Source organism: Narcine bancroftii, chromosome 10, assembly GCF_036971445.1.
Source record: "Narcine bancroftii isolate sNarBan1 chromosome 10, sNarBan1.hap1, whole genome shotgun sequence".
Lineage (NCBI taxonomy): Eukaryota > Metazoa > Chordata > Chondrichthyes > Torpediniformes > Narcinidae > Narcine > Narcine bancroftii.
In genome coordinates, this window is record NC_091478.1 from 90237886 (window position 1) to 90251353 (window position 13468).

Genomic DNA, 13468 nt, shown 5'->3' on the forward strand with positions numbered 1-13468 from the left:
TAACATAGTTCATTATGCAGAGTATGTCTAATAAGAAAACATGTTGATTTCCTGGCAAGGTTTATGTGACACCTTGACAGCTATGTCATCTAAAGATTCAGGTTACATGGGTGAACATTATAACTTGTTCATGAAAGGTGCTTGAATATTCTTGCCCAAAAGATAGAACACACAGATCAACATGTATATACATGCCACATATATTAGTTAACAATAAAAAAAAGAAAAATGTAAGCATTTTAAAATATTTGAAATTTAACGGAATCGGTTTATCTTTATGTGTGGTGTTGAGGTGAGACATGATCATAGAAGGAGCAATATTTCTGATCCAAGAAATAAATGCTCCTTGTGGAAAACAATTAAGAACAAAGAGCCCGTTAATTTGTGGCATAATCCCTTAAAGTTTACTTGGCCTGTCCTGAATGGGTGAAGCAAACTTGGTACAGGCAAAGGGAAAGAATAACCCAGTCACCCACATGTTGCTCATCTGTTCCTGTGCTTTGGACATTTGATGTCCCAGGTATCCTGCTGCAAGAAGTGAACACATATAGAAACACAGGTCAGAGTGTTTAAAAAGGCCAGGTCTTAAAGGTGTGGCTTCTATAACTGACAGGATGAGGTTAAGTTTGCTGTTTGGATAGCTTCTGGTTGCCATTGCTCAGTAGCAGAAAGAAGATCCCAGCAGCACCTCCAACTGGAGTTCTGTTTCCTTCCTGCTTTTGCCATGTAAACTAGGTGAGCACATACCAAAGGGACCACTGGACCATGACTTAATGTCCAGTGCACCAATAACAAGCTCTTGCTCAATATGATCTGGCATTTCTGGCACAGTGTTTCAGCTTAACATGAGGGTGCAAGTAAGACAAACCAAATGTTCAAATTATTTACAGTAACACCTCCAGAATTCAAGCAACTGGCAGCCCCAAGCAACCAGCAAAATAAACAGGTAGAAAATGTGGATATTGATAATTGCCATTAGTTCACCAATCATGCAACATGCAATCTCAAGCAAATGGAAAATGTTCTTATCCAGCATCTACCAAGCCCCATAGGTGCCAGATACCAGGGGTTTTACTATATTTAAAACAAGACACATCAAATCCTGGAGGCATCACAAAAAGTAATTATCTTAAACCAATGTAAGATTTGCTTAAAAAGATTGCATACAAATTTTTAACAAAAAATTTCCATTGTTGCCTTGGTGAAAAACATGGAAAAATAGAGCAGTGCAAGGAATTTCAGGTGTGGAGGGTGCCTGAAATGCAAGGGAAAGAGGTTTTTTTTGTTCAACTGCTCAGTTAAATGGAAGGAAATTTGAGTAGTTGAATTTTCCTCTCTGAATTTTGATCAATACATTATTTAAGGCTAAGGAAAATGACCAAAATTATATCAGATTAACTTATGCACATATTCTTGTGAGATTAAGCTATTACTCTATTGGGCATATTGAACAGTCACAGAAACCAGGGGAGAATGTGGTTAAAATGTCCAATTTAATTTTTCCAAAATGATCCCATTGATTTTGCTGATGTTAATCTTGCACAGTAAGCAAGTGAGAGGCAGGACGGACCATAATTTTTACCAAGGACTATCTTAGATAAAGCAAAGTGATGTCCCAACCAGACTAACCTGGCTGCAAGGTACAGCAAAAGATCTATAAAAGACCTAAAACACAACTTTAATCTAATTTTAAAGAGACGAACAGAAAATCTTGGAAATAAACAGGAGGAAGATATCATCAGTGGACCATGAAAATGCCCCACAACCTCAGGTCCATGAGTGGAAAGAGTAACAGATATCATTTCAGGTCTGGTTTCTTTCGTCAGAACTACAAAAAATAAAAAAAATGTTAGTGCTATATAGCAGAGAAGGTGGGAAGGGCAGATGGGTAAGCAAGAGAATAACTCTGATAGTGTGAGACCAGATACATTAACGTGGCAGTTAAGCAGTAGTTAAGATCAGATTCAGCCCCTTTATCCACGTAATGATTTGTTAATGTTTGTTCGACAGACCAGACAATAAGAAGAAAGTAAATAAAAGAGTCAAAACAATGACCAGTTATTTTTTAAGACATACACCATGGTAGCATGTCTTTCCAGCTAACAAGCCTGTGCCACTGTGATAGTACAGATCTATCACCAATGTATATAGTGTATATAGTTACAGTATCTAGACTGTGCCTACAGCGATTAGCTGAGAGCTAAGCCACACCTATTGTTTGGGCCTTAAAGGGTTGTGTCCCTAGCCATTTCGGATCATTCCGGACTGGTCGGCCACCTGTGAAGAGCTCCGGTCTTTTGCTAATAAAAGCCTTGGTTTGGATCAACAAGTCTTTGGTTCTTTCGACGAGCTCTACAGCCACCAATTGACCAACAACCCCCAGTATGTTTTGAATGGTGGGAAGAAATCAGATTACCCAGAGGAAACCAAAGCAGACACAGGGAGAATGCACAAACTCCTTACAGACAACAAGGGATTCGAACCCTGCTCCCTGCTGGCATTGTAATAACAGTGCACTAACAGCTATGTTTACCATGCCACCCTTGATATAGATATATAGAGTTACCCAAGTTAGAGAATTTGAGTGAACATGACAATGTGCCCAGATAAAAGAAGGTATTGTTCTTCAAGCTTTAATTGGGCCTTGTTGTAATAATAAGTGAAGCAGAGGCTTACAACAGCACGCAACTGAAAACTCAAGGTCACTCCTGCAGATTTGTGAGGGGCTCCACAAAGCAATCATGCAATCCGAGTTAGGTTTCTCCGGCAAATAGGAGGCCATGTTTTGGTATACAGTATGCTTGATGTTGCCTCTCTGATCTTTTCTCCTCTTTCTTCAAACTAATTGTTGGGAACCATTCGACTAGGACCCGTCTCTTGCCCACTGACCAATGAGTGTTTTATTTTTGAGAGCTGTAGGCAAGAGTTAAACATTTCTGAGACTCTTTCTGCAAAAAACTAGACATTTTCTCAACTTCTTTATGCCTATCAACGTATCACCAAATGGGTGTTATAATTCTCCCTTATGACTTGAAACTAGTTGATTGGTATCCTTTTGTGAAAATGTGTTCTGGCTCTTAAGGAACTCTGATCTCAGATTATTAAATAAGAAAAAAAATGCTTTCAAAAGCCATCTCTGGTGGACCACATTGATATTTTCATGCCAATACATGAAATATTTGAACAGTGCGGGAGGGTGCGCCAACTACTGAGAAATCATGGCAGGCATCTAAAGCTCTAGCTGAATTTGAAAGATATATAACTTATAGCAGTAAAACTTAAATTAATTTTTTAAATGTGCATCACATCTTCATTAAGCTCTAAAACCCATTTCCAAAGTAGATTAAACTGTTAGTGGATTCATCCATGGCTGGTAGGAGTCAGATTTTCCAACTTTATCAATTTCAACCCCACCCAAACCTTTTTGTATTCCAGTACTCTGCCCACCCAATTCACCACAGTTACTTTACTTTAAACCTTGCCAAACTTAATCTGACAATTATCCCATTCCAGCTTTTCTCCTTAAGTCTACATGGGGCCACAGAATAATTATTTCATTGCATTATCGAAGTATTGTCAGCGTTTTCCACAATCACAAATTCCCATTCTCATTATCTGTAATTGCGCAGAAAACAAGCAAAGGCTGCATTATCTTTTATATCACAAAGACACTGAACCTCTCAAAAAGACCCAACTGGCACTCTATCCTTAGACAAAATATTTATGGCATCGGCACATATCATCCAGAAGAAGACCCTTAACTGATATCCTTCAACTTCACCCATCCCTAAGTAGAATACAAACTACAATGTCATGGGGACATCTCGTGCAAGTTGCTCAAAGTAAGTTTTACAAATGGCATTTAATATACTGCACTCATTTAGAAATAGAAGGAAAAGGATTTTCATTTAATTTTAATTTAGAGATACGCACAGTAACAGGCCCTTCTGGGCCAGGAGTCCGTGCTGCCCAAACACTCTCATGTGGCCTACTAACCCAGTAGGTGACTGGAATGTGGGAGGAAACCAGAGCACCTGGAGGAAATCCACGCACAAAAGGGAAGGTACAAACTCAGGTCGCGACCACTGTGTAATAGTATTACCGGCACTCACCATTGTGCCATCCTGAATTACTTAATGCTTCTCCTGAACTCGTGACAACCATGACGAATAAATATTTTTGAATGACGAATGTACAAAATCCAGCAGCCAATTTATTTTCTCTGGGGGGGGGGGGGTCAAATAGCTAGATAATCTAAGAATAGTGGAGGGAGCTCTCTGATTGTTCTTCCAGAGATTATCATGTTTATCACCTATTGGACAGAGCAGCATAATGTCCCATTTGAAAGGGCCTCAACAATCAAACAAGATTTATTTTAATATTGATTTGGGTCCAAAAGATTCTTCAATGAGCTTTAATTTGACTCCAATATGCTTCCTGCAAGGACTCCATTGCATTCTCCCAGTTTGTTCCCACTTTATTGCCAGAAAAAAATAGTGAGTTGAGGTGCTGCCGAGGTAGCAGAGCTAGGGCCCCAGGTGTTCACAGAAACGGCACGTTTGCTGCAATCTTGGTGAAACCACTACCACCACTCAATAAAGTTTGTACTTCCAGGATTTACACCCAGGGCTGATGCAATGGCGATACATTTCCAAGTTAGGATGATGTGTAATCGAGACAAGCACCTGCAGTTGATTGCATTCTCACATGCCTGGGCTCTTGCAATTATGGTTTGGAACATGGGGTAATTGATCTCCAACACCTACAACCATTATTCTTTGTGCATTGTAGCACTCCACCTATTGAAATGTTTTCTCCTTGATGACTATGGTCTTCAGTTTTATCAGGGCTCCTTGATCGAGTGTTGTTCTACAGTTTAACTACAATGCTGCAAGTCAATGTTTCATATTGATGTTCAATTGACCTTGTGCGACCTGTTTCTTCAATGCCTGTTTCCCATGCAAACAGATGTTCTTGGTTCCCCATCAGGAGTTAGATACAAGAAGAAGTTCAATTAAAAATAAAAACCCAATGCTGGAGAAACACAGCAGGTCAAACAGAGTACTTTACAGAGCAAAGATAAAGATATGTAACCAAAGGTGCGGGCTTGAGCCCTTCATCAGGGTGCTTTGATGATGTTGGTTATCGTTGCTCTATAAAATACACTCTTTGACCTGTTGAGTTTCTTCAGAATTGTGTTTCTACTTCAATCACAGTACCTGCAGACTTTCACATTTTACTTCCAGGAGAAGTTCGATGGCGCTTTATTCCATTCTACAGCGCAATTTGTTCAAATTGAAATGATCCTAACTTATACGATAATGATAGATTTTATTTTCTCTATTGCGCATTCTATTGTAGCTTCTAATCCCACATTTTTTGCTTCAAAGCTATTTGAATGGCTGACAATAATCTGTAAGAATTTGTCCAGACCTTTCACAATAAACTATCAACTGGAATGATTTCATTGGTCACTTCAACAGCTGGAGTGGTGCGCAATAGGATGCATTGTTCACCAGCCCTCAAATACTGTAAATCTACAATCCAGGTCTACATGCTTGTCTAAGTCAGGCCCAATGGATAAATGCAGCAATCACTATCTTCTTCTCACTGTGTCCATGTGATCTGTGCTGAATTCTTTCATCCTCCTCTTTGTAATTCCTTCAACATCATCGCCCTTTGATCGTGTTTATGCACCCTGGCTTATTTCACAATTTCTAGCATCTACATCTAGCTTCATGTCTTCATTCAGATGTGTGTATTAATCAGTCTATTAATTTAATGTGGTTTCATTTACTGGTCTCAAAATCCAGATACTTTACATAGGTCATACGGTCCTTTGTCATTGTAGAGCATTACCAGTAACCACAGAGGCAAGATTGAGGAAACGATAGGCTTTAATACACAGAAGAACCTTGCTGGCCCGGATCCAGGTATAGGAATGGAGGGAAGGGAGAGGTCGCTCGACCTTTATGGCCCAAGGGGAGGAGCCATCAGTGGGCAGGCCAGCTCCATATATAGTGGCCAACAATAACTAAATACAATGGAGGAAACAAATCAACACATTCATGCCAGAAAAATTATGTTTTACTGCCTGAAGGGTAGAATTTTCTTTCCATTTGTGCTGTTATTTCAGAATATAGCCATGGTCGAGATTCAAGATTCCATTTATTGTTTTAAAATGCACAAAAATCTTTTTACTTTGCTTTCCCTGTAATGGCACACAAAGAAGTGAAACTTGCCCAGCACTACTAACAAGATCAGAAACGGAAGCATAAGCGATACATGTGATCCTGCCACCTCCTCTAATGCCACTGCAATTAACCTCTGTAGCTGCATGGCTTCCTATCTTGTCCGGAAATGATCCCGAGGGAGGCAGCCAAATCCCACCTTTTCAGCCCCTTGTTGCAAGTCTCTGAAGTGTTCTGGAAGCTGTCAGTATCCAAGGCCCATCAGGAGCCCTGCGCACCATCAGCACCCTCGTGAATCCTGGACCCAAAACCTGATTCCCAGAAGTGGCAGCTGCCCTGGACTAGAGCTTGTTCTGCTCCTGTGGTCTCCTACCTTCCCAGGCTTATCATTCTCAACAGGGGGGTGTTCTCTCATTACTTCCTGCAGTCCGTAACTCTCAAAGTCTGGGCTGCGAAAAGTGCATGATGCCATTTTGGGTATGGATGCTCATTGTGAAAAAACCTCCTTCAGTCCCCTACACTCAGATGTGACTGTCATGATGAACAGCCAGGCAGTAGGAACATACAGAGAAGACCACATTCAGCTCCCCTGCTTATCCCAGGTTCGCAACAGCAGTAGCATTGCCGTAACTGGCCATCATGACTGAAACTTGTCAAGGAGCACGGAATAAGCCCTTTGGCTCAACTCATCCATGCCAACCAAGATGGTATTCTGGGCCTGTCCAATGTGCCTGCATTTGGTCAATATCCTCTTAAACCCCTTCTATCCAAATTCCTTTTGAATATTGTAAATATAGCTATACTTTGTGAGGAGTTTGAGGAGATTCGGTACATTACCAAAGAGTCGAGAAAAGTCCTACAGAAGGTTGTTAACTCAGCCTGAAACATCACGGGCATCAACCTTCACTCCATTGAGGGCTTATTCAAGAGGTGATGTCTTAGGAAAGCAGCCCCAATCCCCACCACCCAGGCCATGCCATCTTCACTCTGCTACCATCAGGAAAAAGGTAGAGGGGCCTGAAGTTGAACAGGTACAAGGAAAGTTACTTCTCTTCTTAATCAAATTTCTGACCACCTCACTTTGTCTTTTTTTTGCCCTATTTTATGCATTTTATAATGAGGTTTGTAAAAATATTTGCACTCTAATGCTGCCACAAAACGACAAATTTTGTGACCTTTCATTACAATAAATTCTGACTGATTTATTTCAATAATCCATTTTTATTTATATATTCAATTCTTTTATCAAGTAACAGCACAGGTTCTGCCTCATCAAAGCAGTAAATCTTCCATTAAGCCATTACTTTCTTGAGTCAGGCAAGCAGATGGACAGATTAGATGCCATCCTTGGACAAAAGAAATATGGGCAAAAGTAAGAGCAGGAGTTGGCCATTTTGTCCCACATGCGCCCCACCTCCACCTGCAGTCTAACTGTATCACATCTCTATTCATCCAACTCGGACTGTTTTAGCCCAATTACACTACCCACCCTTAAAAAGATTGTGTGTTAGCCATGAAGCCGACAACCTTCCCCCTCCTGAGGGATGTTTTAAAAGCAGCAGGCCCTAGGATCCCCTCTATTATTAACATTTCCTTAGCCACTAAGACAGATGCAATTTGTTTCAAGCATGCTTGGCCCAGCCCCTCCTGAAAAAAAACGAGATCCCGCCACGCCCCATAATTACAGATCTGTTTCTAAACTTCCATTTCTATCAAAGGTCCTCAAAAAAGTTGTTCTTAGCCAATTGTTGCCCTACCTACATCAAAATAACATTGATGAAATATTCCAGTCAGTTTATAAGGCCCAATACAGGAGAGAGTCAGCCTTACCAAGAGTATACAATGAACTGCTGCTCGCCACTGACTCAGGAAGCTCCACCATTCTAATTCTCCTCGACTTTAGTGCAGTGGTTCATACGGTGAATCACACTATTTTAATAGATCGCCTCTGGCTGAGGGTCAGTGTCAGCAACACAGCCCTGAATTGGATTAAATCTCATCTCAGTGATAGGACTTTCTCAGTCAACTTGGGCTTATTTTCATCCTCGTCTGCTACCCTTTCCTGTGGGGTCCCATAAGGGTCTATTCTAGGTCCCATTCTCTTCTCCTTACACATGCTTCCTTGAGCCATATCGTTCAAAAACATGGCATCTTCTTCCCAGCTCCAGCTTCCCCTGAAGCCCAATGATCAAGCAAAGATAACCAGCCACATCGACATTCTGGAGGACACAAAGTGCTGGATGATTCAAAACTTCCTGCAGCCAAATGAAGGCAAATCTGAGATCATCCTATTTAGCCCCCCCAATTCCACCAAAATTATTGCCAATACCCTTGGCCAATTAGCCACCCTCATTAAACCATACATCAAGTCATTTGGTGTGATATTTGATTCCACCTTTAAGTTTGACAAACAAGTCAATGCTCCGTACTACTGCCAAAATCAAATCATTCCTGTCACTGAAAGACCTTGAGAAAGTTATCCATGTCCTAATTTTTTTCACATTTAGACTACTCTAACACTTTTTACATGGGAATTGGTCAGACATCATTATTCCACCAGCAACTGGTTCAGAATAGGGTAGCAAGAGAAGCCAAAAAAAGGGACCATATCACCCTTATCCTCACCTCCCTTCACCGGTTGCCAGTATGGCTCAGGATAGATTTCTAAAGTTCTCCAGTTTGTTTACAAAGCCATCAATGGACTAGCCCCCTCCTACATCACTGATCTCCTAATGCCCTTCCCCACTTCAAGACCCCTCAGATCGACCACTTGGTTGTTCTGCACTCAAATCACAAACTCGGTAGATATGCCTTCTCAATAACAGCCCCCAAAGTATGGAACAACATTCTTCCCTCCATCAGATCAGCCCCTTCCTTTAACTCTCAAATCCAGGCTGAAGTTGTATTTTTACTCGCAAGCGTTTGGAAGCAAACTATGTTGTATGTACAATTCTGAACCACAGCTACCCATTTTATACTGCACTTTAAATAGCTGCTTAAGATGTAATTTGTGATCTGTACAGCAATTTTGTCAATGCGAGTTGTTTTCAATGTGCTATATAAATAAAATAAACATATCAGTTCGGCATTCAAAAAAAATCCGACTTTCTGCCACACATTACTATATTGACCCTATATTCCTGGAAACCACCCCCCCCCCCCCCCACCAAAAGAAAAAAAATTATTATTTGTGGGGACTTATGGTGAGTAAATTGAATGATGTAGGTCCTGTGTCGCAATATTGAATGCACTTCTAATGTACAGTAAAACCCCTGTCATCTGAAATTCAAGCAACCACCACAAGAAACCAGCAAAAAGAATTGTAGAAAATAAATGTAAAAAATACAGGTGTAAAATTGGCAGGCCTCACCATTAATTCACCAATCATTCAATATACACTTCCTTTATCTGGCATCTAGCAATTCCCATAGTGCTGGATACCTGGGGTTTTACTGTACTTCTGGATGTAAAGCATTTTAAAGGATACATTGACATGAAAACCCTAAAAGAAACAACTTTCCATAATAAGTTCTGAAATAAAATGTAAAGATTCAAATTCAAAGGCCATAGCACAAGAGGAAGAGATGGAGCCTTGTGGACATCTTCCGTAAGAGTTGGAGAAATGCACCAACTTACAGTCATGTAAAACTTGGTCTTTGCTGCTGGAACAAAGTTCAAGAAGGTGTATCAGCCTTGTTCTCATTTTCTGTTATTTAATTCCATTGAAGCCAATGAGTGGAACATACAGCATGCATAGTATATCTTGCACATCTTTATCATCAGTGATGCAAGGCGAATTCCTCTACTCAGTAATTGTATAAATGCATATTCAGTAATGGCTCCTCTCCCCGATATGACTGTGAGGAACCTATGTGAACCCAATTCGGTTGCATTCCTGGTATCTAATGTAACTTATTTCCAAATCTAACCAGTGGAAAATTATCCAAAACAAAACAGAAACGTGACAAGAATTTTTGATAAGGTGCATAATTTCACTTTGCTTCTGAGCTTTACACCATAGCCACATTTTTCGACAGATTATACAAGAATGTCAAATATTTAGCCCTTTTTACACAGAGATCCCACGATACTGCTGGAAAAGTGGCTTGTCCTTAAGCCAGCTTTACTTTTTTTTTTACACTGAACCAAACAACGCCAGTATAATATTATTCAGGCGCTGTGACTACCTCTACTGCCGGCTTAAAGGCGACATTACAATGACCCCTAATTCCATGTTCATACCTTTTACACAGCACGGAGTGGCGCAATAAAGATGTGGTATTACTGCCTTGAAGAGGCTGTTTAAAAAGGGAAATAGTTACTTCATTCTATTCATCACTTTATAAAAAGGTCATTCAAAGAAACTAGACATGACAGAGATAGTATGCAACAAAATGAACAGAAGTCTGTTTCTCAGTGATCTAATTACTGCACTAAATGAATATGTGCAATTTCAATGATTCATGCAGTTGCTGCTTTACTTTAATAAATGAGCTGTGTTTATTTGAAAGCTTCCATTTGGACAAGGTAAGGTGTGTTGGTGTTATTGATGAGGAAACACTGGTGTGGAAGAATTGTGGTGCAAAATTCTTTAAATATGTAACATATTTCTGCTTGGCATTTAGAGCTTACAAAGAAATCTTCACTGGTTTCCACTAAGCCTGATAATAATTAATCAGAATAATAAACATATTCAGGAATTTACACTAAGACCTCATTTGTACCATGCATCTGGAGAGAACCATTCTGAAACTTTCTAATAGCCGAGTGAGTGGTTCTAATGGCTCTGTAATAATTTTTATATATAAATTGCATTTCACCAAACAAGGTTATGAGTAAGTTCTACCAAAGTAAATGGTCAATTATTGGATCCCACTCGAGCCATGGGATAGAGCTACAAGATTTCCCCACAGCGATGCCTTTAGTTCTTCCTTCTACCACAAGGTCAAAAGGTGGGGATTTTTATGAATGATTGCCCAATTCTACTTGCAACTCAGCAAATGTTATAGTCCAAGCCTATATTCAGCAAGACAGAGACAACATTCAAGTCTGGACTAATAAATGGCAATTAATAATTTACCACAAATGGGACAACCAACAGACTTTGATATTTAATAGCGTTTATCATTTTCCAACTCTCTCCATTGTCCAGAAGCTCAACGAACTGTAAAACGCATCATATAATGTAATAGGGGAGTGACTTGCCGAAACTCTTCCTACTACCTACAAAGTTAGTCAGGGTTTCAATGGTATAACCTCTCCATTGACCTGAACAAATGCAGCTTCACTGAAGCTAGGTGTCATCTAGGAAAAAACAATTCACTAGATTAGCATTCCATCTGCTGGCCTATGCTTTAATTCCTTCCTTTCCTACATGGACTGCTGCCATGTGCACCGCTGCCATGTGCACCATCAACAAATGTTAGTTGGACAGCGCATATCAAATATTCAAACTTGACAATCAAGGTGGACATCCAGGAATGCAGCAGACATAAAGGAACACCATCATACACATGCCCCTTCCCATTTACACACTAGCCCAATTTGAAAGTAATCACTGCTGGAAATGGATGTTCAAAAAATCTCTGGGAATGCTTTCAATCTCTCCACCTTCTCAAAGACAATTTGGAGTGGGTAATAAATGCTGGCCTTGCCAGTAAGGCCCATATGCTGAATAGTGAATTGGGAAAAAATGTAGTTTGAAGAGAGCTAAGCAAAGAATCATTTAGTTCTTGTTGAAAGCTGTAATACGCTTCTTCTTTCTTCTTTGGCTTGGCTTCGCAGATGAAGATTTATGGAGGGGTAAGTCCACATCTGCTGCAGGCTCGTTGGTGACTGACAAGTCCGATGCGGAACAGGCAGGCACGGTTGCAGCAGTTGCAAGGGAAAATTGGTGGGTTGGGGTTGGGTGTTGGGTTTTTCCTCCTTTGTTTTTTGTAAGTGAGGTGGGCTCTGCGGTCTTCTTCAAAGGAGGTTGCAGTCCGCCGAACTGTGAGGCGCCAAGATGCACGGTTGGAGGCGAGATCAGCCCACTGGCGGTGGTCAATACCCTAATATTACATCTAAAATGGAAATTCATCTGATTTGTTTGGAAACTAGTGGCAATAAATTAATTTCTCATTAATATTATTAACTAATTCAAAAATAAATTAATTCAACTAATGGAAAAGTATAATAGCATTTGTTTTGATTTGTATAGTATAAATATTTTCTCAATTCATTTTTATTTTGGTTCTAATTGGTTCTAATTGTTCTCTCAGAACAATGATTCTCTTAGGAGAACAATGTACCACCAGTTTAGGAGTGACTGAAGGGTAATGGCCAAATTTGCATTCTTAAAAAATAAAACAATAAGCAACTGCAGAAATCTTATACATACGGTTTTAAAAGATAATCCTGGAGACTTCTGGTGATGTCATGAAAGCAGCAGTTGTGTAGTCAACTTGCTCATCGAGAAACTCTCTTTAAACCAGCCATAAATAAAATAAATACCGAGGCATATGCTATAATTCAAGTATTAATGATTAATTGAGTGCAATGTGTGATGAGCTGACGAAGGGTTAATGAGCGCAGAGGAAAGGGAGTGAGTTACGAACGAGGACAGATGGAGAAGGCACCCCACAATCCTACACATGACAGCGGTGAGTCTGATAAAGAAGAATTATTAATTCTCTCCGAAATCCGCAAACTGAGAAAAGAACACAAAGTGGCCTCAGAAGATATTAAACAGTGGCCAGCGAGAGCAGAGGATAATAAAAGATTCAAGTGATCAAACTGGAAAATTGGAGGGGAAATGGAGAGAAATGGAGGATGGAGTAACTTCAACAGTATACAGAGGAATGCGACATGAGAGGGTTATCAAGAACCTATTACACAGAGAGGCCGGTGGAGAAACGTTCAGACCTGGAACATGCAGATTTACGGAGCTGCAGAGGGAAAAGAAAAAATGACATGAGACAGTATGTGACTCAAAGAAGGCTAAAAAAAGATGCTAGAACTGCATATCTGCATAGAGAAATATCTGCATAGAGAGAGCATATACATCCCTTGAAGACAAAAAAGCCAAGTCTTTATTCTCAGCACAGATCAGGATTTTTCTAGAATATGGAGTTAAGGCTTTCAAGACGCTGACCAAGGCAGCTCCCACACTGGAGAAGATAGGGATCCTCAACAGAAGGGATCCCAGAGAGAAGCTGAATAGAGAACTACTACAGGATCACTGGTCAGTTGTCAGCAGAGGAACTGGGGGGGTTGGGGGTAGATGGAGAGGACCGTCA